The sequence below is a fragment of the Narcine bancroftii genome, chromosome 1 (genome assembly GCF_036971445.1).
Source record: "Narcine bancroftii isolate sNarBan1 chromosome 1, sNarBan1.hap1, whole genome shotgun sequence".
In the NCBI taxonomy this organism is placed as follows: Eukaryota; Metazoa; Chordata; class Chondrichthyes; order Torpediniformes; family Narcinidae; genus Narcine; species Narcine bancroftii.
Window position 1 is genome coordinate 382,368,389 of NC_091469.1, and position 24,645 is coordinate 382,393,033.

The following is a 24,645-nucleotide window of genomic DNA, read 5'->3' on the forward strand; positions in this document are numbered from 1 at the left end:
CAACCATACTTTCACCATCTTCACCACTGTGGTCCTCAGTCTCTGCTTGTACGCCAGGTGATCAGACTTACCGAATTGTAGTCGTGATATGGGCCAGTAGGCGTTCTTCGTGGTGGTGTAGCAGTGATCGAGTGTGTTGACTCCTCTGGTCTCGCATGTGATGTGTTGATGGTAGTTCATCAGAGTCTTCTTCAGTTTGGCCTGATTGAAGTCTCCTACAATGATCAGGAAAACATCCGATGTGCTGTCTCATGGTTGTTGATCACAGTGCTCAGTCCCTCCTGATGTTAGCCTGGGGCGGAATGTACACTGCGTCCAGGAATGATGGCGGTGAACTTTCTTGGCGGGCAGAATGGGCAGCACTTGATTGCCAGATATTTCATGTTGGGGGAGCAGGAATGGAACATAACTGTCATGTTTGTGCACCATGATGAATTAATGATGACACAAATGCCGCCTCACCTGGTTTTTCCTGACGTCAGTGTCCGGTCAGTGAGGTGCAGAGTGTAAAGTTGTTCAGATTAGTGAAGTTGAAAATCTCAGTGTCAATAAATTTTGTGTGTTGCACTGTTGTTGACATTATGTGGGGATGTTTTTCACCTGCAAAAAGGTGCAGAAACAGATTGTTATCCTATTGAAGAGTCAGCTGTTAAAATATCTTGATGGGATGTAGGACACCAGGAATGGGCAAGAATGTTTCAGCTTTGCCAGCTTTTCAATTGAACAGCATTGTTGTTTGTTGGACTTGTGGGAAAGATTTTCTAGGCCATTAACAATGAGATAAATAATTTGAACTAATTAGCAACCAATTTGTTCAAGTGAGTTGTCAGAGCATTTCATGAGATTGTTACTTCACGATATAAATTGATGTTTCATAACTACAATGTAAAGAGAATCTTGGGCTAGTTATGTGTAAAGATATTATGTATTTTCTGGTTTTCTTGATATTTCTAGAATAAGCCTTGAAAATAGCATGAATAACATTATAAAACAGTGAACACTAGAAACTCTCAGAGCAAGGAACATCTGTGCAGAGCTAAACAGTTAACTTTATGAAGAGGTAAAAATTGAGGGGGAAAGAAAATCCATGATCTGATTTTGAGTAGGATAGGATTGGAAATGGCTAGTATGTCACTTCCTTAAGTAAAAACACAAAATTCTGGAGAAACTGGAGCAGGTGAAACAGTGTCCTTTATGTAGTAAAGGTTAAGATACATAACTGATGTTTTGGATTTGAGCCCTTCATCAAGGTATGTGAAAATGCTGACAGGCATCCGAACAAAAGAGTGGGGGAGAATGACAAAGGCAGGAGATGATAAGTGGAAAAAGGAAGGATGGGACAGCAGCAACGAGAGGGAGGGGGGGATGGCTAGGTAGATGAGGGGAAAGAGAGGGAGAACTGGAAAGACAGAAAAGGGGAGGGGGGAAAGAAAGGCAAGCAAGTTTAGTAGAAAGCAGAAAAATCAATGTTAATGCCATCAGGCAAGCGAGTGCCAGATGGAAAATAAGGTGTTGTTCCTCCAATTTGTGGGTGGTCTGGGTAGGATAGTACACAAGGCCATGGACAGACATGTGAGTCTGGGAGTGTGATTCGGAATTGAAATGGTTGGCCACTGGGAGGTTGCTGTAGTTGCAGATGGAGAGGTGGGGCTCAGCGAAGCGATCTCCCAGTCTGTGACCTGTCTCTTTGATGTAGAGAATGCCACAAAGGGAATACTGAATGCAGTAAATAAATCCTGCAGATACATCGTTCCCTGAAGGTAGAAACTCACGTGAATAGGGTGGTGAAGAAGGCTTTTAGTATGCTGGCCTTTATCAATCATTGCATGGAATATAGGAGTTGGGAGGTGATGTTGAGATTGTATAAGACGTTGGTACGGCCTAATTTGGAGTTCTGTGTGCAGTTCTGGTCGCCTAATTATAGGAAGGATATAAACAGAGTGGAGAGAGTGCAGAGAAGGTTTACCAGAATGTTACCTGGGTTTAAGCATCTAGAGTATAGGGAGAGATTGGACAGATTAGGTCTTTATTCTTTGGAGCGTAGAAGGTTGAGAGGGGATTTGATAGAAGTATTTAAGATTATGAAAGGGATAGACAGAGTGGATGTGGATAGACTATTTCCGTTAAGAGGAGGAAAGATTAAAACAAGAGGACATGAGTTAAGAATTAAGGGGCAGAGGTTTAGAGGTAACATGAGGGGGAACTTCTTTACTCAGAGAGTGGTAGCCGTGTGGAATGAGCTTCCGGGAGAAATAATGGCGGCGGAGTCAATTGTATTATTTAAGAAAAGGTTGGACAGGTATATGGATGAGAAGAAGATGGAGGGTTATGGGCATTGTGCAGGGAGGTGGGACTAGAAAGGGGTGTTTGGTTCGGTGTGGACTAGAAGGGCCTAATGGCCTGTTTCCGTGCTGTAATTGTTATGTTAAAGTGTTGCTTCACTTGAAATGCCTGTTTGGGGCCCTGGACCGTGGTAAGGGAGGCGATGTGGGCACGTGTTGCACCTTCTGCAGGCACAGGGGAAGGTGCTGGGAGAGCGATGGGTGGGAGGGATGAGTGCAGGAGGAAATCACAAAGGCGGCAGTCCCTGTGGAAGGCCAAGAGGGGAGGAGATGGAAAAATGTGTCTGGTGGTGGGATTTTGTGGTAAGCGCAATAAATTCCAGCTGATAATATGTTGAATACAGAGGCTGGTGGGATAGTAGGTAAGGATGAGGGATATTCTATGTTTGTTGTGTCTGGGGGCAGGGGGCCAGGGCAGATGAGTGGGAAATAGAGGAGATCCAGGTGAGGGCTGTTAATTGTGGTGGAGGGGAAGCCATTTGGTGGAGGGGAAGCCATGTTGTGGAAGAAATCAGAAGGGAATGGAATCCTTGCAGGGAACAGGGTGTGAGGAAGTGTAGTCCAGGCAGTTGTGGGAGTTAGACGATTTGTAGTACATGTTGATGGAAAGCTTGTCTCCCAAGATGGAAACTGAGAGATTCGGGAATGGGAGAGTATTATCAGAGATGGACCAGGTGACTTTGAGATTAGGGTGGATATTGGATGCAAAGTAAACTGTTTAAATTCCAAATCACACTCCTGCATTCACATATCTGTCCATGGCCTTGTGTATTATCCCACCCAGGTCACCCGCAAAACTGGAGGAACAACACCTTTTCTTCCATCTGGGCACTCTTCAGCCAGATGGTATTTACATTGACTTTTCTGCTTTTTGCTAAAACTACTTGCCTTTCTTTTCTCTCCTTCTCCCTTTTCTTGTCTTTCCAGTTCTCCCTCCCTTCCCCCTCACCCACCCAGTCATCCCTCCTTCCCCTCATTGCTGCTGTCCCCTCCCTTCTTTCTCCACCTATCATCTCCTGCCTTTGCCATCCCCTCCCCCCTTCCTACTCTTTTGTTCAGATGCCTACCAGCATTTTCTCACACCCTGATGAAGGGCTCAAGTCTGAAATATTGGTTATATATCTTTATACCTTTGCTACATAAATGACTTTGTTTGACCTGCTGAATTTTCTCCAGCATTTTATGTTTTTACTTCAACCACAGTCTCTACAGATTTCCGTGATTTATTTGTCACTTCCTTAACATAGGTTGACTGTTCCACACTAGCTAGCACATGGGCTGAGATTAAGAGAGGGTTCCAAGATGAGCAGACAATGTTGCATAGACATTAACACACAGTTTGTTGCCTCTATGGACAGGCCATGTTGTTCACATGTCTGACATCAGATTCCTGAAACAAGCCTACCACGATAAGCTCTGTCAAGGCAAGAGATTGCTAAATGGATAGAAGGAATGATTCAAGGATATTTATAAAGCCTCCTTGAACTCTGGGAAATCCTTGGCCCATAATCGAAAGCATGCATAAGGCTAATGCAGGGGACAGGGTGTGAGGAAGTGTAGTCCAGGAACTTTCCAAGCTACCCCTTCTCCTGCCCTGTGTGGTTTCTGCTCACCTGCTGAAGGCTCTGCAGGTTGCAGATCAGCTTCACTGGTCATTCTTGAACTCTCAGGGTACGTATGGAAGCAAGCTATCCTCAACTCCAATGGATTTCCCAAGGAAGAAGAAGAGGAAGAGGAGGAATAGGAGGAGGAATGCAAGTGAAATAAAATTATAAGATTGGCAGTAGAGTTGGCTGAAAGAGGTTGTAAAAGAGTTATAAGTGCCACAAGACTCGCACCACCAGGTTCAGAAATAACTGCTTTCCCTTGACCATCAGCAAGAATAAACCAATCAGAGACTCATTTAAGGACTCTTACTTTTGCACTTTATTGATTTATTTTTCTCTCTGTATTGCACAGTCAATTTGTTTACATTTATTTATTTAGCTTACATGTGCATGTTTACATCCGGTACCGCACGGATGGCAGTCTCTTCAATCTGAGGCGCCTGCAAGCTCACACCAAGACACAAGAGAAACTTGTCCGTGAACTACTCTTTGCAGATGATGCCGCTTTAGTTGCCCATTCAGAGCCAGCTCTTCAGCGCTTGACGTCCTGCTTTGCGGAAACTGCCAAAATGTTTGGCCTGGAAGTCAGCCTGAAGAAAACTGAGGTCCTCCATCAGCCAGCTCCCCACCATGACTACCAGCCCCCCCACATCTCCATCGGGCACACAAAACTCAAAACGGTCAACCAGTTTACCTATCTCGGCTGCACCATTTCATCAGATGCAAGGATCGACAATGAGATAGACAACAGACTCGCCAAGGCAAATAGCGCCTTTGGAAGACTACACAAAAGAGTCTGGAAAAACAACCAACTGAAAAACCTCACAAAGATAAGCGTATACAGAGCCGTTGTCATACCCACACTCCTGTTCGGCTCTGAATCATGGGTCCTCTACCGGCACCACCTACGGCTCCTAGAACGCTTCCACCAGCGTTGTCTCCGCTCCATCCTCAACATCCATTGGAGCGCTCACACCCCTAACGTCGAGGTACTCGAGATGGCAGAGGTCGACAGCATCGAGTCCACGCTGCTGAAGATCCAGCTGCGCTGGATGGGTCACGTCTCCAGAATGGAGGACCATCGCCTTCCCAAGATCGTATTATATGGCGAGCTCTCCACTGGCCACCGTGACAGAGGTGCACCAAAGAAAAGGTACAAGGACTGCCTAAAGAAATCTCTTGGTGCCTGCCACATTGACCACCGCCAGTGGGCTGATAACGCCTCAAACCGTGCATCTTGGCGCCTCACAGTTTGGCGGGCAGCAGCCTCCTTGGAAGAAGACCGCAGAGCCCACCTCACTGACAAAAGGCAAAGGAGGAAAAACCCAACACCCAACCCCAACCAACCAATTTTCCCTTGCAACCGTTGCAATCGTGTCTGCCTGTCCCGCATCGGACTGGTCAGCCACAAACGAGCCTGCAGCTGACGTGGACTTTTTACCCCCTCCATAAATCTTCGTCCGCGAAGCCAAGCATGTTGAGTACATTTTTTTGCACTACGAATAAGTTGTAATTCTGCCTTGCCCTCAGGAAAAAGAATCTCGGGGATATCCTATATGACAATAAATCTGAAATCTGAATCTGAAATTTTAGCAAATAACAAAGAATATGGGTGGGGGAGGTGCAAATTGAGGAGAGGAATAAAATCTTAAGCTACCAGAAGGGAGAGAGAGTTTTAAGGTTACATATTTGATGAAAATGATAAAAATTTCAAAGTAAAATTGATAAGTATATGAAACTGTAGTACTTATTTATATACATATTTAAGCACTCGTTCAATTTCAAATTAAAGAAGTGAACTTTGACTTTGCTTATTAATGTAAAATGAGTGTTGTGCTGGTAAGATTCTTTTCCAGCAAATGAGAGTTGTAACAAGAGTGTGCGAGCGTGGGACAGCTCAAGTAGGTGATAAGAATAAGCGGAGCGCCCATTGTGGGAGTGGACATCATTGGAATGGGCCAGAGTTAGAACGGGAGTTGAGGTTTTAGCTCAAGAGGCTTTGGTGAGAAGAGGCTAAGGTGGTGGTGCAGATAGAGGTAAGACAGCCACATTAGAGGAACAGAATGATTTCACATGAAGGCACAGGTAAAGGCAGGTTATCATATTTTTATTTTTGCATTTCATAGACTAGAAATGGCAACCAGGGCAGGGACATATTCCTTTTGCAGTATGTTGATAATCAGGGAAATGAACAGTATCCCTGGCAACTTTTTCTGTGAGAGGTGGATCCAGCTGCAAGTCATTACAAACTCTGTTAGGGAACTGGAGCTGGAATTGGATCATTAGGAGGCTGAGAGGGTGATAGACAGGGAAGCACTCACACCTAAGAGGCAGGAGGAAGGTAGATGATTGACAGGAGAGGGAAAGGGAACAGACAGCCAGTGCATGGTATCCCTATGGTTGTTCTTCTCAATAACACGTATACAGTTTTGGATGCTGTTGAGGGGGATGACCACCAGGGACATACATGGAGGTCATATCTCTGGCTGAGGTGAGCTGTAGTGATAGAGGATTCAATAGTGAAGCAAACAGATAAGAGGTGCTGCAGAATAGATCGAGAATCCTGGATGGTATGTTGCTTCCCAGGTGCCACGGTCCAGGATGCCTCAGATCAGATTCATGGTATTCTCAAGGGGAAGGATGAGCAGCCAGGTTCCATGGTCCATGTAGTGAGTAATGATGTGGGTAGGAAGTGTGATGAGGTCCTGCAAAGAGAGTTCAGGGAATTAGGCACTAAATCAGCTTTATGATCTCAGGATTACTACTTGTGATACATGCTAGTGTTAGAAATAGGAGGATAATGCAGCTTAATACATGGCTAAAGAGATGGTGTGGGGGTGGGGAGCTTCAGGTTTCTGGATTACTGGGGCTCTCTTCTAGGGAAGGAGGGACCTGTTCTGATGGAATATTTATATCTGAACTGGAGGAGGACTAATATTCTTGTGGGAAAGTTTACTATTGCTGCTCCAGGGGGTTGAAACTAGAGGATGGGAGCCAGAGTTCTGGAGGTGTAAAAAGATTGTTAAGACTGCATACAAAGACAGGAATCAAAATGCTGAGCGTGGTGAGAATAATGTTCTGAGGTGTGTCTATTTCAATGCAAAGAGAATTGTAGGAAGGGCAGACAAGCTTAGACCATGGATTGGCACATAGGATTATGACATAGTGGTCATTAGTGAAACTTGGTTGCAGTAGAGGCAGGGCTGGCAGCTCAATGTTCTGAGGTTCTGGTGTTTCTGATGTGATAGAGGAGAAGGAATGAAAGGGGAAGGTGTGGCATTGGTTGTTAGTGAAACCGTCACAGCAGTGCTCACCCAGGATAGACGAGGTGGCTCGTCAACTGAGGCTATGTAGGTAGAACTGGGGATTGGGAAGCACATGGCCACATTAATGGCTTTACTGTATATTATAGACCAGCCATTCTCATTCTCTTTTTTCGGCTATGCCTCCCCCATCTCTTTTGGCTCCAAACATAACTGACCTCCATAATCTTAAAGGGAACCTATTTTGTCAATGGGGACAATGGGAACAGAGCACATTTAAATAAAAGCCTTGCTTTCTTTTCACCTCATGTTATATAAATATTTTTATATTTATGCTTTTTATGTTGTCAGTACTGAGAGAAATACAGAAGAAATTAAAATTTGACTGCTTCACAGGTACGGCGCCCATGTACATTGAGTAGAGCTTATCATCCCATGGTGTCTGTAGTGCATAACATTTACAAAACATTATTTGCCAGAGCTACTCTGACAGTACCTTACAAACCCAAGAAGGACAGGGAAGCCACTCTCTCCACAGTGGAAGACACTCCCTCCTTGATTTGTTAAAAGAATGGTTTAGTTAGATGCATTTTATTCTCAAGGTCTTCACTGAATGAATGAAATGGGTTCTGAGAACAACTTAGTTCAAGTTCATTTATCTTTCGATTGTACAAGTGTTACCTAACAAAACAGTGTTCTCTGGTCCTTGATGTAAAACATTACAAACATTCAAGCAAATATAGCACACAAATAGATAAATGATACATGTGCACAGTATGTGGTGGAGGGAGAAGTGGAAAGGGAAGGGAGACCCTAGTGATCCTCTGCTGCTCTTATGGTCCTTTGGATTGACTTCTGATCTGATGGATCTACAACATCCATACCACACTGTGAAGCAGTCAGCCAGGAAGCTTTCGATAGAGTTCCTGTAGAAAGTTGACTGGATAGTGGCCAGTAGCCTTGCCCACCTCCATCTTTTTAAGAATTGTTGTACCTTCCTGACAAGTAAGAAAATGTGTGACCAGCATAGGTCACTTTTTAAGTGGACTCTGAGGAACTTGTGCTCTCTATTCAATCCACTACTAAGCTATTAATGTTTGGTGGAAGGTGGTCGTCCCTGGTCCCCCTGAAGTCCACAAATCAACAATCATAATCTCCTTTGCCTTGTCCATTTGAGACTTGGGTTGTTATTCTTTAACCTTTTCACAAGAATTTTTACCTCTTCTCTGAATTGCAACTCATCATTGTTGTTGTCATGTCATCTGCACACTTTATTTTTGAAAATTTTATTTTTGGTTTTCAAGCATATATCAGGTGCCTTTACATAAATATAGCGAAATAGCTTATATACCATTTACATACAAAATATAAACTCTCTTTTTTTATATAAAAAATACATACACACATATTGATAACAAAACTAAAATAAAATCTCAAAGCAAAAGCATTCCAGCCGCCTCACCCCCCCATTTCCCCCTTCCCCTTAACTTAAACAAGATAAATGGATTAAGAGTCTTTCCATCCACTGCTGGAGCTCACAGTCTATTTAACTAATAAAATTAATAATATAAAATCGAGGGCGGATCACCAATTTACAGCAGCAATATTATACTTGTGCACCAATGTAATTCAAATATGGTTGCCAGGTCCTTACGAATGTGTCATGTTTATTTCTTAAATTATAAGTAATCTTTTCCATGGAAATACAACTATCCATTTTAACTATCCATTTTTTCAAAGAAACTGGCGTGTCTGACTTCCATGTGACTGCCACACATTTCTTGGCTATGGCCAGTGCAATCTTAGTAAATGATATTTGAAACTCAGTTAAGTGATTACTGATATATTCCCCAATAGTTATAGTTCTGGATTAGCAGGAAAGTTGACTCCAGTAATCTTTGTTAACGCTTCCGATACCTCTTGCCAGAAAGCATTAACTTTCACACACAGTGGAAAAATGTTCCTTCTTCTATTCCACAGTGGAAACATCTGTCTGATATCTCTGGCTTTGATTTGTGCAATCTTTTTAGAGTCAAGTATAATTGATGGAGAAAATTATATTGCAGCAAACCGTACCTCACATTAATAATCAAAGTTTCCCCATCCTTACACCATTCAGCCCAAGATTGTCCCAATATGTTCACTGCTAAACTCGCTTCACATCTTTCCCTGGACCTATGAATTCCAAACTTTTTCCTATTCATTTGCAGGGCATAATATATTTGGGTAATAAATTTAGGTATATTACCCATCCATAATGTGTGTTCCAGTTGACCTGTCCCCAGTGGGGTCATATTATTCACCCAGCTTTCTCTTAGAAAGGCCCTTAATTGCAGATAGCAAAGAAGGATGCCATTTGGAACATCTGTGGCGGTATGCCATTAGGCAGGCGAACCGGCCCCGCTTGTCACCCATGTCAAAATGGCGCCATCGGGGGTTTCCTCCCAACCTCTGTAACGGGCTCAGAAGCCCGCGCTTGGTGACCCACGTGACGCCTAATGACATCAGGGCCCCCCAGCGCGGTTCTCAGCCAGGTCCGGGCTGGGAGTACAAGACCAGCCAGGCAGCCTGCAATAGATCATTTTTGCTCACTGAACTCAACCCGTCTGGTTGTGTGATCCTTCAGTTAGCAGTGTAGCCGCCGCTACACATCATTGCTTCAAATGACGTTAAGACTCCATCCTTATAACATTCCACAATGTACTGAATTCCTTTTTGAGACCATGTATTTAAAATCTTAGTCCCCATTATCATCGGCAACATAATGGAGACCTTTCTGTACTATCATTAATATCTTGCCAAATGTTTATCAAATGAATCAGTATAGGCTTTAAAGACTTTTTCTTGATTAATTTCAGGTTCCATCTATAGATAAAATCTTTGGGTAATACTTCGTCTATCTCATGTAATGCCATATGTACCCATTTTGGTAAGACCGTTTCAAAGAAAAATGCTAAGAACTTCAACTGTGAAGCCAGATAATATTTCTTAAAACCTGGAAGCTTCAGACCTCCTGATTTGTAGTCCCACATTAATTTATCTAGTGCTATTCTCAGTACTTTGTTATTCCATAAAAATTGCCTAAACAAGCTATTTATTATTTTGAAAAACTTATTTGTTAAGTACATTGGTATTGACTGGAACAAATATTGAATCTTTGTCATAATCTTTATTTTAACATAATTGACCCTTCCTATTACCGTCAGGGACAGGTAGGTCTTTCTATTTCTGCAAATCTTTTTCTGTTTTTGCCAGGAGAGGAGAATAATTCAATTTGTACAAATTATTATCAAGTATGATTCCCAAGTATTTAATCACTTCACTTTTCCATTTGAGCATGCTATTTACTTTAAAGTGCTCATAGTCCTGATTTGTTGTTCGTAAAATTTCACTTTTTTTCCATGTTTATTTTGTATCCTGATACTCTCCCATATTTTATTAAAATTTCCTGTAATTTTTCCATGGATCTTTCAGGTTCAGATATAGACAACAGTTTGTCATTGGCAAACAGACTAATCATGGTGAATTTGCCCGACCTCGAAGCCTTCGATTTCAGGATCGCCCCTAATCATTTCTGCTAGAGGTTCTATTGCCATAATAAATAATACCAGAGAGAGGGGCAGCCCTGCCTACTCAATCAAATTAACAGAATCATTCCTGATATCTGATTATTAGTTATTATTCGTATTATGCCCTAATCCAGTTTATAAATTCTCATCCTATCCCCAATTTTTACAATATTTTAAACAAGGCCACTCAAGTCTATTGAATGATTTTTCTGCATCCAAAGGTACTAACTATATTGGAGTCCTTCTGTGATTAAGCTCAATGTATTATGTTAAATAATTGCACCAGGTTATTTGATGCTTGTCGCCCCTTAACAAATCCTCCCTGATATATTAGTTTGGGTAAATACTATCCCAGCCTATTTGCCAGTGCTTTCACAATTATTTTATAATCTACATTTAAAAGAGATATCGGTCGGTAAGATGAGGTTTTCAGAGGATCTTTATTCTTTTTTGTCAACTCAGTGATTATTACCATTGAGAAGGAGTCCGGTAATGTCTGAGTTTTCACTGCTCGCTCTATAACATCCATAAACAAAGGCATTAACTTCTCTTTAAATTCTTTATAAAATTCAACCGGAAATCCATACTCGCCTGGAGCTTTATTAGCCTGAGAGTTCCCAGTGTTTTTTCAATTTCTTCCCTAGTAAAACTTTAACATTTTATAATAAAATTAAGATGACCTTCAAACAAAAAATTAAAACTTTACTATGTCCTTAAATATCTTATTTACACTAGTTTTTTCACAGTCGACTTTCTTGTTCTTCTTCATAACTGTCGAATAAACTCTTCCACCTCCTCCTTCAATTTAAAGAATCTTCTGTTACCTTCAGAGACTTCCACTCTCAACATTTCGGGGTACAGCATTGTGTATTTCAAGTTCTATTCACAGAGTTGTCTCTTGACCACGTCAAATTCTCTTTTCTGAATTATTACATTGCTAAAATCCTGGAAGAACATAATCTCTGCATTGTTCCATTTTATGGGAGAATGAGAGTTCTGTGTATTCTCATAAGCAGCCTTCAGGATTGTCTCTCTGTCCTTGAAGCTTAACAATCTCACCAAAACAGGTCATACTCCTCGGTCCCAGCATTTGATGAGCATATTCAATATGCACTCAATCACCAAGTTTCTTGGTGCGAAGGACTTGAGGGATCCAAGTCTCAAAGAATTTCACAGCATCTCTGCCTTCTGCACCTTCTCTCAGGCCAACTACTCGCACATTGTTCCTCCAACTGAAATTCTCCATGTGATCCAGTTTATCCAGAAGAAGCTGCTTATTTGTGATTCATTGTTCGGCTTGTTTTTTTAATTCCTCGATTTGCTTACATTTACTGAGATCTCTCTCGGCGCCATCCATTCTTTCAGTTAAGTCATTAATGGCTTCACCCACTGAAGTGGTAAGCTCTTTAATGGCAATCTCCACATTCAAAAATCGTTGTCCCAGACTTCCAAATTCTAGCAACAGAGTTTCCAGGTCCACCACTCATTGGGAGGAGGAGGCATCTCCACCTGTATTGCCCGTCGAAGCGACTGGCGAAGCCAGAACTCTTTCCATTGCAGATTTGGATTTTCTTCATGTGAACTTCCAGTCATCCTTCAGTAGTTTTGTTCAGAAGATGTATCCACACTTTTGCAGTCAAAAAATTCTATCAAAACCACTTTTTAGTTGTCTTTTAGAGAAATTTCTCAGAGGGCCCGGAGAAGCACATCTGCTCAGTCATGCAGCATGGTCACATCCTCGTCTGCACACTTGTTGACTTGGAACTGGATCTGACATTTCAGTCATGGGTCAGCAGCATAAACAAACGTGAGCTGGGGCACGTATTTCTGAGTAGCACCAGTGCTCAGCATGGTTACGCTCGATGTTAGAACTTAGAAGCAGAAATGAAGTACTTGGTGTACATTAAGGTAAAGAGTCCGATTTATACAGCATGGTACAGGAACTTCAGCCCAATCTCTTCATGCCAACCAATTTGGCATTCTGGGCTAGTTCCACTTGTCTGCATTTGGTCCATATCCTTTTAAGCCTTTCCTATCCATAAATCTGCCAATAGAAACCAAGAAATGTGTGTTTTCCTTCTTATCTTGCCTAATTTAGTGTTTGTAATTTTTTTTCCCCCTCACTGAACCAATAGAATTTAAAAGGTAATGGACAGATCAGTTTCAGAACTAAATGAAAGCAGAGTGGAGGAATGGGAGCTAGTGACAGAAGGATCAAGTTGTAGACAGGGAAACAGGTTTAGAATAGACCTAGAAGTGATTTGGAGATGGGAATGATTAAAAGATGCAGAACATTTGAGGCTTGATTGCTTGGATGGAAAAGTTTATTGAAAAGACTGGAAAGATTTTTTGGACATGAGTCGACTGGATACAGCTAAACTGAATCCAGTTGGTAAAAAGAAAGGCATGCATACTGTTTCCTTGTTCTCCATCTCCCTTCTGGGTTTGCTACTTGAACTGAAAAATTAGACAACCCTAGACTCATCAACATGATTGTGGAGTTTTTCCTGAATTTATGTCACTAATCCGAGCACAATTTCTGTGAAGCTTTAAGATCACAGCCCAATTGTAAAATGCTGATTTGTGCAATCTATTTAGTGTACTCGAAGGATCTTCTGACCTCTCCATTACATTGATTTGATAATGTAAGATTTGTATAATTGCTTATGACACTAGAATAATCAATTGGTACATATATAGCTATTTTGCTTTTGCGTTTAACTTGCAATTATGCTTGGGGCATTTTGCAACAACAAGACATTCAATTCTCAACAACCATTTACCCACAGTTTATTTCAGAAAAATAAACCTGCCCGTAACAGTAAAATTGTTTATGCTGAAAATCAGCCAAGAAATGACATCCAAACAAAGGCTTTAATGTCCTGCTTTAAACATTCACTGCAAAAAGTGGCAAAAAGCATTGTCTTGCATAAAACATTTAAAGCAAAAAGCAGAAAAGCGGCAGGACAGTTTTAAACATGTTCAGTAAATAACAATGTTTGGCATTGGGTAACAGCAGAGAAAGGAGATGAAAACTTTGAAGAGGAAGTGCTATCTATATTCATAGGGTGAACACTAATCCATCAGAGAAATGCTGTGCACTACATTTACTAAGTCTAGTGCCAACTGTAAAACAAAATTTTCATCGTATGCAGCCTACATAGTCGTAACACGGTAAAATATTTATTGGTTTTGCAGGCTATAAAACAAACTTTCTAAAGACAAGTGACAACATAGATTCTTAACACTTCATTTGGTTTAGGCTATAAACAAAAGCCTTAAAAATTCTTAAATAAGCTGCGATATATTAGCTAATGGGAAAATCTTGTTAATAGCATGAAAGTATAGTTTTACAGTTTGTAAATACATGCATTTACAAATGTTTATTAAATTATAATCTTGAATTTTCAAATTTATAATTTTAGAGATAAGATATGTACTTAATCCTACTATTGAACAGTTTTTTTAACTGCCAAATTAATTTTGTAGAGCTTGTTGGCAAAATGCTAGATGAAAATTATGCAAAACAATGTGAATGGATAATTTTAAAAACTATATCTGCTCAAAATGTTGATGATTTTCATATTACATTTAACAGACTGTAATTTAGTTAAAATGGTTTTGAAAAATATTATCACAAATTATTTGATTCATTCTCTGAACGACCAGGAACATTGTGCAATATGAGTAATTGATGCCAGAAGTAGATGAAGTATTTAGTTGATTTGGTAATGGAGTATAATTGTTGTTTCGATACATCCATTAAACTTGAATAATATTTCAATTTAATAATATATGAGGCTTATGTTTAACAGTAAATCACTTGTGGACATTGAAAGTACATGTTTTCTTTTAAATCATGTTCAGCTCTCTTTATTGGTAATTGGGAGTGTAGTTCAAGTTACAACCATTTTACAATATAGCTGAAATAATGTTATTCATAACATAAAATGCTTAAATACCTTGACCAAGGCACACATCAAAGAGAATTAGCATTTTGATAACAATGTTGTTCCAGTTCTTTGAAACAAAATATTGTGAAAGACTGAGGCAAATTGATCCTGAAAATATATGGAATACAAACTGGCAGAATCGTGAACAGAAGTGCCTGAGGCCATTGAAATTTGAAGATCATTGATGAGACTTAAGGGGAGTACTGATAAGCTATCCATATCCATTGATCCTGGATTTCCTCACCTCCAGACCATAATCAGTGCAGATTGGTAAGAACATCTCCACAATCTCCATCAGTACTGGAGCACCACGTTCTCTGTTTGCTTTTTACCTACGATTGAGTGGCTCAGTACGACAATAACACCATCTGTAAATTTGCTGATGGTTCTATGGTAGTGGGTTTTATTAAAGGAGACAAAGAGTCAGCGTACAGGAAGGGAGACTGAAAACGGCTGAATCGTGAACAACCGCACACTCTATGTCACCAAAACCAAGGAGCTGATTGTGGACTTTAGCAGGAGAAAACCAGAGGTGTATGATCCATTGATCATTTGGGGATCAGAGGTGGAGAGGGTAAGCAAATTTAAATTCCTAGCAGACTTAGGAGTCACCATCTCAGATGTCCTTTGTGGAGCCAACACACAAATGTTATTGTGAAGAAAGCACATAAGTGCCTCTACTTTCTCAGAGGCTTGTAGAGGTTTGGTATGACATTGAAAACATTGGCAAACCTCTACAGATATAGTGAAAAGTGTGCTGACTGGCTGCATCATGGCTGAGTATGGGGCACCAATACTTCTGGGTGGAAAGTTTTGCAAAAGGTAGTGTATACAGCCCAGTAGATCATAGGCAAAAACCTCTGCACCATAGAGAAAATCTACATGAAACACTGCTATTGAAGAGCAGCAGCAATCATCAAGAACCCACACCACCCAAGATATGTTCTGTTTTATTGCTACCATCAGGCAAGAGGTGTAGGGGCCACGAGACTCACACCATCAGTTCAGGAACAGGTGCCACCCTTCCTCCATCAGACTCTTAAACAACAAGCTCCAAGACTCATTTAAGGACTCCTACTTTGTACATATTTATTATTGAATATTTTTCTTCTGTATTGCACTGTCAGTTTGTTTGCATTTCTTTCTTTTGTATACTATCTTTTCTTGAGTACAGTTTTTTGCACTGCCATTAAGTCAAAATTCTGCCTGCCCTGCAGGGAAAAAAAAATCTTGGGTTGCATGTGATGTCATGTATGTACTTTAACAATAAACCTGAACTTTGAACTGTGAAATTGAGCTCACATTCACACTTCAGCTGGCAGCTCATTCCACACTCCCACTACTCTCTGCAAAGATGTGTCCTTAAACATTTCTCCTTTCACCCTTAACCCATGTCCTCTGGTTTGTTTCTCATCTACCCTCAGTGGAAAAATCCAACTTGCCTTTATTCTGTCTGTGCCCTACATAATTTTGTATACTTTTTAAATTTTGGGCAGTAACCTTCCTGGTGCTGAAAGTGTGTGTCTGAATTGACATTATGTTTAATTTAGTGTGTAAAGATGTTATTGATTTGTGGAGTTTTTGATAACACTGTCACAATAACAACAGGTGCTTGCATTTGTATGGCACCATTTAATGTAGTAAAACATTTCACTGTTTCACAAAACTGCTACCAGATTAAATATGGCACTGAAGGCTAAAGAGCAACTTCCAAAGTTGGAGCTTGGGCAACTGTTTTAAAATATTAGTGGATTGATTAGAAATGGACATATACAAAAAGCCAGAAGTGATAAAGACTGGGAATTGTATTAATAAAGAAGAAAGTAGTTCTGATGAATATTGGGTTACAGAACTGAAGGAGGTTTTAGGGGTGGGTGGGGGGGGGGGTGGGGTAGGACTAAAGTCAAGGAGTGACATTTGGGGAAAAATTATGAATCATTATATGAGAATAATGAATGAATGAGACAAAGGTGACTGAGCTGCAAAGGTTTGATCAGCATTTCTTTACGGAAGCTTCTTTGAGTGGTTTCTTGGGTTGCAGGTTTCATTTGCAATGGCAGCACTTATTACCCATCACCAACTACCCTTAAAAAGTGGTAGCCAGCTGCCTTAATAAATCACTTAAAGTCGTTTCATGGAATTGAAGCTGAGCAATTGGATTGCCAAATGCTATTTTATTTTGATGTTCTTACATGGAGCAAATCACATTAGTGATCTTTTCTGAGTGAATTAGTACCAATCCCAGATTTGCACTTTTGTTCCCTGTCCTTGTCAGTGGATCAGATATCATTCCAACATCAGGTATGCACCTAATTATGTTAGTCATGGTACAACACATGATTCAAACCATTTTGACATAAATTGGAGTTCTCATATCGAGAATATGAATATTACTTAACAATTATGGGAAAGAAAGGAACTCAACATGTTTCATTAATCATTTAGAGACTTTTTAAAGAGTCACTCTGCTGACATGAGGGATTACAGAGCAGTTCTAAAACTCATCAGAGACAGTTGTTTGCACATTCTATGGATCCAAGTTCATGTTCAATCTAACAAGTGATTTTTTTCCCCGATGAATATAGCTAAAGAGAAAATAATTATCTAGCTTGGATCTCATATGGGGCATTATGAGGCAGGAGGGTAACTGACCTTGAGGAGGAGTTATGAAAATTCATCATGGCAAAGATTCTCCTGTAGCCTCCTTACCCTGCTGTTTTCTACTGGTGATTGGCTTATGTGAGGATTGTGGTTTTATGGACAGACTACCCTTTCTAAATGTTGCACAGCAAAGCACAATGTGATGATACTTCTCTGATCAGGTACATCTCCTAATTCAATGCATCTGTTCCAGTGGAAACCATGCACACTTGGTTTGGACTTGCTTACAACAGGAAAAAAGTCCTCACTTGCTTCAAGAAGGCCACCTTCATACCAGTAACAAAGAAATTGGCTGTGTTTTTGTCAGCTGGTAATTTTATAGTCCCCATTACCAATATCATCTTTTGAATGGATTTAATTAACAAATTTAAAATTTCCCAGCATTTTGAAAACTGACAAAGAAATAATAAAGGATGAGTTGAGTGGTTTGGCTGAGGTGCTGCCAAATATTTCTGCTGCCACAGAGACCATTTGCAACACTTTCGTAATGAAATCAAATCATGATGTTAAATTTAGTAGCTTTTACTTCTTTCAAACATTTCAGTTTTTTTCTAAATAAAACCAAGCATTTGTTAATATGTCAATAACATTTCCATTAATCATGTGACATTCTCAAGCAAGATCTTTCTTTTGTTAGCTATAGAAGAATTCTATGAATTATTAAGATGATGGGATCCTACGGAAATAACAGTGGTGGGTTGAATCTGAATTTTTCCAGTATTATTTGACTGCAGCAGTATTACTAGCAAGAATATAGGGCAAACCAGGAACATGTATTTGATGTATTTAATGGCATTCATTATGCCTCAAAGCTTGGAGTGTATATTCTGTAATTTGTAGCATTATTGCCAGGCTGTGCTGCCTTTAAGTCTAATCCTTTCAATCTTAATACACTATCCGATAAATTAGGGCACTGAAACAGAAATTTTAAAAAACAGCAGCAGTATGGGTATGATTTCATATTTATAATTCCCCTGCATCATTGAGTCATGAATCTTGATTTACTTGCTGTGGGGATGAAATTTGAAGGATAAATTTATCTTTGAAAGGAAGTACGGAAAAAAAATCTAAGTTATGGCTTTTAGACTGCAATATCAGGAAAATTGCAGAAAAATGTAACTTAATTACAGCCTGTGTGGTCATTCACATTGGGTGCATTTTTAGACTGCAAGTACTTGAGTGCAATAGTCCCGGTGGTTGGACGTGCAGTAGAGTGGATGACTGTCAACAAATTTTTATGGTATGATTGACACTGCAGGCTTCCTCCAGAAAGTTGTAGGGGTTCTGCAGGATAAATCATTGTGCAGGAATTGACAAAAAATTCCTACACATTCCTTTTTAGACTGCCCTTGTAGCTGCAAAATTCCTTGATTGTGCCGTTACATGCCTGCAGTCTAAAAACTATAAGTGATGATTATTGTCAGGTTATTTGTTCACTTTGAAGAAGCCAGAGTTCAGAGCAGCATTGTTCGTTTATATCCATCTTGAATTGCAATCAGTGTTTAATGAGTACACAGAATGAGTTAAGTTTTCCAATGCTTGTTTGATCACAGACTAATGTTTTTCTATTGGTCAAGGGATGTTGATAATGCAAAAGTGAAAATGATAGATGTTATTGATATTTTAATGCTGAATAGTTGTAGGTGATTAAGCAGGCATAAAAAGTGCCAATCAATTTTTTTTTTCCAATTGCTATAGGTATGAAGCTTTGAGTTGAGTAAGTATAAAAATGTTGATTCTTGATTGCTTCAAACTTAATAAAGATCTCATTTTGATTGACAAAAGTCACAGACCTGCACATTGTGAATGTGGCTCTAAAATTGCACAGTAGTGTCAATGGATTAATAATATTTGACGTGTTTCTCAAAAACAAACTCCCATTTAAAACCTGGGAATTATTTTTTCAATTAGCAGTTAACTGCAAAAAAAAAACACTTTAGAAATAAATGTTAACAGAAGTGTCAAATTAATTATTCAGGTACTAAAGTAGACTTGGTGCTACAAGTTTCAGTACTTTATAGTTTGTGATTACTCCTTTAGGTCTGTCTTGGAAAATAAAATCTTACTACATGTTTCCAATTCTGAGTATCACAAAATAGAGCAAGAGAGAGATTTTGTTAGCTCACCATTGAGTTAATACTTATGATGTCCATAACAGGAAATGTACAAATCTCAAATATTTTTAATTTGTATTGTTCACAAAGATCAAAATACTTTGACATATTGGATTTTATGCAGAAATACCATGGCTTACCAAAGGAATATTATTGTAGTTTATTTTCTGACAGATCATATTACACAATTTAGAAAGCAAAAACCAGAAATACTCAATTGGTCAGATAGCATCTGTAGAGGAAGAAGCAGAATTAATCTTTCAGATGATGAAAGATTATCAAACTGAACAGATCTGATTTTCTCTCTCCATAGATTATATCTGAACAAGTATTGTAGCATTTTCAGTTTTCATTCTAAATTTGAACTACTAATCAAAAGCCATTGATAGTGATTTATGTAGTATTATGTCTCATATTGATTGTACCTGTATCAGATCAACAGTCCTCACTTGCTGATCTTATACTGTTGAGTGTTCCTTGACATTCACCACCAGTAAAATTTATTAATCTCATAAAATGACCAAAATATATAATTTCAGAATTGTATTAATTTCAGAAAATATGTCTTCATAGCCCACCTGTGATGTTGGACTTTAAATCACAGATAGGGTTAGGTTTTGTAAGTAGTTGAATGCGTTAATTTGGCAAGTGCCTTGCCTCACTGCTTGCTGGCAGTTATCACATCTCAGCATGAGAACAATTAAGTCTTATTTATTCTTACTAGCAGACAGTGAACACTGTCTAATGCAGGCTCAGTGTTGGAGTGAGTTTGTGCTATTTATGGATGCAACCTCTGTTTCACAAATCAAGAGTTCTATGTGAGAGTTAAAAATTTATTTGAAGAAATTCATTAGTTGATGAGTCTACAATTTTAGTTTTCCTTCAGAAAATATATTGAAGAAGTACAAACTCTGACATGCATCCATACACTGTCATTGTTTATACATAAAAAATATCATAGTAGCTTTATATTGTATTTATATTATCGAATTAGTTCTAGAACAATTGTTATTGCACATTCCCAATATGGTCCTGATTTGTTAAAGAACCACAATATCAGCTCTAAATATTGAACTTGGGAGAACTGCAAGAAAAGATGACAATACCAAATGTGCAATACCAAACCTTCTCTGAAGATGATTTTAGCTGACTGTTGTGAGGTATTTAAAGCATCTTAATGGGATTAGAGAATAAATTTTTAGTGTTGGACATGTAGAGGGAGATGGTCTCACCATACCCAGCCATTGTCCCTGTTGAAAGATCATGACACGTTTCTGTTTTCATAAGTTCAGGAGATTCCCCCATGAAACTCAGCTGGAAAATTCTTCATGTTGGTTGTGTGGAGGTGAGCTTTAAGAAATCTGAAAATAGGAGAGGTTGCTTGCAGAAAGCCAAGAAAGGTTTATGAGTCAGACTTAAACAGTCAGTACTGTTTGCATGCTCTACCCATTATTTGCGATTGAAACAAGATTCTAAACCAGATGCAAACTTCACATTCACATGGACATTATTTCCTTCCTGAAAAAAAGATAGGTACTTGGACTGATTAACCTAAAACCTGAAGAAAATTGCACAATGGCTATAATGAACAGAAAGCAATACCTTAATTTTAGCATGACTTTTTGGCCACTTTGGCTGCTGAAGTCTTAAAGGTTAGCCTTCAAAAGTAACTCTCACATGTTGGGCAGAAGATTAGATTCAAATCACCTTTCAGTAAGTTGAACTCATGATCTAAATTGATGCTTCAGTGCATTACTTCAGTGCCCATCTGGTGTCCTTCAGGCCAAAGTTTTGTGTAGGAATTGTGCGAGCATGATTGAGTAATTTGCTTTGGAAGGATGTTCTTGATCTCAATGGCATATTCTTACAGGTACCCAGCTGGGATAAAGAAATTAATTCAGGATGGGCATTACAGCAATGTTCTATGGATCATCAGAGTATGTGGAATATCTCACAACTTGTTTCACCTTGACATCACTAACAAGTTAACATTTTAACTTAACTTTTCAGAAAAAAAAACCATTTTTGTTCTGATTTCTAAAATTTATGAAGAGTAATTCATTTACTAAAATTGAACATCTCATCAGTACATGTATCAGGTTTCTGGAAGTCTAAGAGATGCACTGATCCCAGGATATATAGCGATTTAAATTAGACTATAATTATTGGATGGAACCCCATAAATTTTTCTGTGGGCTGTTAAATATATTTAAAAACAGTGATTGAACAGTTGCTGGATATGTAGCAGCAAGCCTTGAGCCCTTTACCAACTGGAAATAAATATTGCTAGAAAGTGCAATACTATTAATCCTTTCAGGAGATAATTATGATTTTCTTCCTGAAATGCATGCATCATTTTATTAAAATTATTTATTGATGTATTGTGGATGTTGTTCATGAGAAGGGGTTGAATCATGTTAGTTTTTTTGGTGAAAGTACTTTCACAGTGCTGCTGGGTTGAAAATTTAAAACAGTGATGTGTTTCCATTATCTGAATAGTATGTGAATTAAAGAGGGAATCTGACATTTCCATTTGCCTGCTTCCATCTCCCTTTCCTGGTGGTGGAGGATACAGGTTTGGGAGGGGATGACAGAGTAGCCTTGGTGAGTAAATGCAGTTCTCCTTATAGGTAGTGCATTCTGCAGCCATAGAGTACCTGTGATGTTGAGAAGGAAGAGAGATAAAATGTCAATAAGGCAGGATATTTTGTTCTGGAGGATATGTAGCTTTTGATTTCTTGTAGCCACAATATTTATGTGGTTTCACCAGTTCATTTTCTGGTTGAATGGAGATGGAAACTCATCAAAGCTGTTCAATGCCAGAAGTAGGTGGTTTGACTTTTCCTTGTTGGAGATGGTTACCACTTATCACTTTATTTTGCAAATCTTCCTTGTCACTTGCCTTGTTGCATGTAGGCATGGGCTTCTTTATTTTACTAAGTTCCATAATTACAATTGAAAATTGTACAGATATAACTCACTCGTGCTTTTGTGATGGAAGAAAAGTCCTCTGAAGATGTATACTAACAATTATACAGAATAAGTAGATGAGCATTAGACATACATTTTAAATTATTTGTCATGCATTTTAAATCTTGCAGGTTCCAGTTTGTCATGAAAAGTAATCACCTATGATCCTGTGATCCCTTCATGTGTGCACTTGAATTGAATACCTAAAATCCTCTTTGATGTCTCGAATAGTCACTAGATCTAGTCTAATGTTAGGCTCCTTTGCTTGACTCCACAAATGAAGCATCATGTCAATCACTGAGTCGCGAAATCCTCTTGTCACTGCTGTATATGCACAAATCCGAGAATTATTGAATTTTCACTAGCTATTGGAATTCCCCTCACCAAGCAGCAGGATTTAACCCAATACTTAGTCAGAAATCAGAATAATAAAGAACCGGACTTTGCTGTTGTAATGACGTTAAAACTCTGAGCATTCAGAATGGCAGTAGCTCTTATGGTTAATTGTGCTGTTAGTTATTAAATATAGATTTGCTGTTATTGATTACCTGTGCTCCCAAGTGGTTTACCTTCCATTGTTTTTAGTACCTTACAGTACCTTATAGCCCCTTCCGGCCTATGAGCTTGTGCTGCACAATTACCCATGTGACCAATCAACCTATTAACGCCATATTTTTTGAAATGTGGGAGGAAACCAAAGCACCCAGAGAAAACCCATATGGTCATGGGGAGAACGTACAAACTCCTTACAATGGGTTCATACTTAAGTTCCTAGCACTATAATCGTGTTACGCTAACCATTACACTAAAGTATGAATTTTTAATTTGAAAAAAATTTAGACATGTAGCCCCCGAGCCTGTGCCACCGAATTGACCTACAACCCCTGGTATGATCTACAACCCCAGACTCCTTACAGACAGCATGGGATTTGAACCCCAGTCCCAATTGCTGGCGTTGTAACAGCATTGCACTAATTGCACTAACTGGAACAGCATTCCACCTATAATCTAGGAGTTAATGAAAACTTCAATTATTTACAATTTTTGCTAAAAAAATACTTTGGAAATTTTATTCTTTGTTGATTGAGATCAAAGACAATTTTTCTTTTTAAATATTTTCATTGAGTTTAACATATAATACATAGTCATTAATAAAACAAATAACAGGGCATATCATATACATATGGATAGAAAATAAGTGTAACTACATTAGACTATCCCTTGATCTAAACAAAAGATAAGTTCTGTCTAATTTATTAAAATGATCTATGACAACCATGTTTAGACCCATATTTAACAAGTTAATTGAAAAAAAGAATAAAAAGAAAAAATGAAACAAAAAAACCCTAAAACTAAATCTATTCTATTCTCTCCCTCTAATCAAGATTACCTTGTAGAAAAGGATGTAAAGATATGGATCAAATGGTGACCTTCAGACATTAGATAGAGAATCACCAGAGCATCCAAACTTCTTAAATCTTCCAATCATGATAGTGTTCTATGAATGAGCCTCACATCTTTTCAAAATGAAACTTCTCAGTGAATTTTTAAAGGTGCAATTTGCCATAATTACTGGTTCACATGCTTCCTGGCTTAAAATAACTAATTTTATGTATGTGAATAGTATTTTCCCTCAGGTACATCTGTAAAAAGTTTGAGAAATATTTAGCAAGAAAAATTTGCATAGTGGGAAGTTTCTGTTTTAACCCTATGCCTCAATTTTTATTTTACTTCCTGCAAAATGTTTTAAAATCATTTCAAGATTTACTGCCTATGAGAAGTCTTCAATATGATGAGTTGGTCAGCCAGCTCAATAACTCTCACTGTCCTTGATTGCTAGGGATCCACTTGAACGCATTCATATCTGAATGTGCAATTTTCTAGCCTCTGTTAGAAATAGAGAAGTTCATGCTGCAGGTGCCTTATCATCTTTTTGGGCAAATTTAGGATACTCTCAGAACATATGAATCAGTGAGGCTTCAAAAATGTTACCATTTTCACAAAATGGATGAATATCCGCATAGAAACAGGATAATTTGAAAGTAGACATATGTATTCTGTGTATCACCTTAAATTGTAATAAACAGTGCCTTGCACAAAATGAAGATTCATTGATCAAATTAAGAATGGAACAGCAATCCTCATCTGAAAAAGTTATATTAAGTA

General features: G+C 38.8%; 1 protein-coding gene and 1 long non-coding RNA gene across 11 annotated transcripts in view; one reads left to right on the forward strand and one right to left on the reverse strand.

Annotated features, from left to right (window-relative positions):
• fars2 (phenylalanyl-tRNA synthetase 2, mitochondrial) overlaps positions 1-24,645 on the forward strand; it is a 423,747-nt gene that overhangs the window by 123,597 nt on the left and 275,505 nt on the right. The gene's annotated exons all lie outside the window — the stretch shown is intronic.
• LOC138751341 (uncharacterized) overlaps positions 6,042-24,645 on the reverse strand; it is a 46,274-nt gene continuing 27,670 nt past the window's right edge. Inside the window, exon 3 of the long non-coding RNA XR_011349846.1 lies at positions 6,042-6,654. This is a non-coding gene — a long non-coding RNA (uncharacterized lncRNA). The remainder of the gene's footprint in view (positions 6,655-24,645) is intronic.